The sequence below is a fragment of the Centruroides sculpturatus genome, unplaced genomic scaffold (assembly GCF_000671375.1).
Source record: "Centruroides sculpturatus isolate CEXI.00-Female unplaced genomic scaffold, Cexi_2.0 scaffold3127, whole genome shotgun sequence".
NCBI lineage: Eukaryota > Metazoa > Arthropoda > Arachnida > Scorpiones > Buthidae > Centruroides > Centruroides sculpturatus.
The window spans coordinates 6,220-9,451 of NW_019387284.1; the positions used below are offsets into that span (position 1 = coordinate 6,220).

Consider the following 3,232-nt stretch of genomic DNA (forward strand, 5'->3'; position numbering starts at 1 on the left):
GTGGGGGGAGACAGTTGCAGTTGCCCTCCTGCTGCAACTCTGTTGCTATTATACGTATAAAAAAAATGGGGAAATAGTTACCATTCCTCGTCGACAAAGCCTAGGTGTATCATAATTTTGTTAAACTATATATATATATAAACACATAAAAATTATAAAAAAAAAAATAAATAAAATAAAAATTATAATTTATATATATTTATAGGATATTTACATTGTCGTTTTCTTAATCCTACAGATTTGGGATAAGACGGCATTTGTGGTTTCCGACATCTTCGATTTCTTAAGAAAAAGAAAAAAGTTATCATTCAACATATCATGAATATATACATTTTAATAAAATTTAATTTTTAATTCTATGGCTTACATGCAAGCTTTTCTTATTAAATTATTTCCACCAAATTTCTTTTTATCTCTGTGATAAAAATAAAATTAAATATAGTGTAAAGTAGAATCTATAGAAAATATCTTATCAGAAAAACATTAAAAAAAATTTTTTTTTTATAATAAAGATATTATCTGAAAGGACTCTTAATAAAGTAAAGCATAAACTAAATATTTTTTTCATGTACAAAAATCAAATAAACATACAAATTTCTGTTGTAAATGATAATAGGGGAGACCAGAGAGAACTGGGATAATTGGGACACTATTATTTTGATGCTTGGCAACACTGAGTCTTCTTTATAGATGTGTTCTTCATTACACAAAACTTAAAAAATATTTATAAGCATTTATTCTAATTGTGTAACACAAGTAACTTTTCTTACATAAAATATTAACATACATAAACCACCTATGCATAAAAATTTTTCATTTATGGTTACTGAAAAACATTGAAAAGTAAACACCATTTCTGTTCTGCCCAGTCTCACTATTTATTAAAAAAAATTAAAAATAAAATGCATAAAAGATAAATTAATTCCTATTTAAATAAGATCAATTTTTATTCACTATTTGCAAAAATTGACTTTTTGTCTCTACACTTCTATATTTGAGAACTTAAATGATTTTTAACAAATACAAATTTTGAATTATTCAACAATACTTGTTCATATTAAATAGACAACTAAGTACAGTACTTTACATAGGAAAAAATCTCTGATTTTAACTATAGAATTTAAACTGTATGATTAATTTTCACATAAATAATATATTAAAAATAAACTTTATTAAATTAAATTTTGTTTAAAAATTGCTCAATATGAAGAACAAAAGCATACATTAGTAGAGTAAAGATATTTCTATAACATCATACATGGACATTCATAGTAACTCTAAAAGATCAAAACTTGGATACATGGAGACATTACTTTTTGATTCCCCTCATAGTATAAATATTAAATAATTATATTATTAACTGAATATTAATTTCTATTCTATCAATATCTCTTGTTGTTTCTTTATTTAACTTTTTTCATATAAATCATTTGTAACTATCACACTTCTTAATTGGGCTACAATTTGAAAAATTGTAACCTATAAATTCCCACTATTGTCATACCATCAGTCTTTCCTTAATCTTGAGAAGAAAGTTAGATAGATGAAATCCAAGACCATATATGGAAATCTTAGGGGCAAGAAGCCCCAATTAACTAAATATGAACTTCCAATGCAAACCAAAAGTCACATTATTTCAATTCAAAACTTTTCCCCTGAAAGCAGTTAATAGATGATCAAAAAGACTCTATTGTTAAAGGAAAAGTATGATGTACAGGGGCAAGCCTCTACTAATAAGTTGAGATGGAGAGCATATTTTTAAATAAAATAAATCCAACATATGATTAAAAATTGAAGCCTGGCATTGTGATGATAATATTTATAATATGTCACAATAATAATTTTATTTCTAATTACATAATACAGTAGTATCATTTAATGAAAAACAGAAATAAAACAATATCAACAAGCAATTATTTATTGTGACATCACAATAATGCTGGTCTATAATTTTTAATCATATTTTTAAGGTTTCCATACCTGATGTCATCTTCTGTCTATCTAAATCTGTTCTTGAGATTAAGGAAAGACAGATGGATGGTTGGATGAATGATAGTGGGAATGTTTGTTAAGCTGCAGTTTGAAAAAATTGTAGACCTATAAGGTCAACAATTTGTTTGCAAAGCAGCTAAACAAAGTATTATGAAAGCTTATATAGAAAGCATAAAGAGATTATTCAAGATAAGATTGAAAAATACTGCAGTTTCGAGATGTGAGAAAAGGTTACAACTAATTGAAAGCAATTCTAGTTTTTTTTTTGGAAATTTAAGAAAATGAACTTTTGAGAACTGATAAAAAGTTATTTATGACAAATGAAAATTATGCAGATTAGCTAGTAGATTGTAAATAAGAAAAACAAAATTTTAATTCTTAGTTACGAAATCTACAAAGAGTATATATAAAAAAATTTTTAATATTAAACAAATTATCTTTATGTCATCTCAAAAAATTTGCAATTTTTTAGGGTAATGTAAATATAATTTTAAATCAATATATTTTTTACATTGTATAATAATGACCTTGTAATCAATTCACTGATAAATTAAAAAGTATGATTAATCTTGTAGATATTGTTATATGTAAAGTGGTCACAATAAAAATATCTATGTGAGTACAAATAAGAATAATCCAAATTAAGAGAAATTTGAATTAAGTTTCTAACTTTTTATTTAATCATAGAAAAAGTTCCGATAAGTAGTGCAGTAGAGATTTTTCATTTGCTGTCAGTAAAAAGTTTACAAAAATGATTTCTGTTAAACTTGAGTTTTTTGCAATCCAAGTTTTGAGAGCAAAGATTAAGTTTGCTTTCTATCCATTTTGATAAACTTTTATTTTTGGATGGGTCCAAACCTTTCTATAAGTCATAATTGTGCAAATTTGGTAGTTTTCTAGTGATAATGGCTATACAGTAAATGATGAGCAATCAGGCCAGATGTTATAACAACGATATTGGTAAATTCTGTTAATAAATGACTTCAATTTAAATTGAATACATTCATCCATGTATGTTTTAATATTCAAAGCAAAATTTTTAGGCACAAAATAAAGTTCTAAGTGACTTTTCTTGCAATAAATACAGTAGAGCATCGATTATCCGACCTCCGATTAACCAACACCTCGGTTAACTGACCGTCCTAGTCGGCAAATTTAAATATCCGCTAGTGATGTGGCGCTACAATATTTGGCTATGTCTTGGCTACTTTAATATTATTTTTACGTGTTTTAGCTGGCA

At 25.8% G+C, this 3,232-nt stretch overlaps 1 long non-coding RNA gene across 1 annotated transcript in view; it reads right to left on the minus strand.

Annotated features, from left to right (window-relative positions):
• The window catches only part of LOC111616334, a 1,491-nt gene extending 508 nt beyond the window's left edge, over window positions 1-983 (minus strand). Inside the window, exons 1-3 of the long non-coding RNA XR_002755229.1 lie at window positions 592-983; window positions 368-415; window positions 215-282 (exon numbers count right to left, since the gene is read on the minus strand). This is a non-coding gene — a long non-coding RNA (uncharacterized LOC111616334). The remainder of the gene's footprint in view (window positions 1-214; window positions 283-367; window positions 416-591) is intronic.
• Window positions 984-3,232: the final 2,249 nt, after the last annotated feature.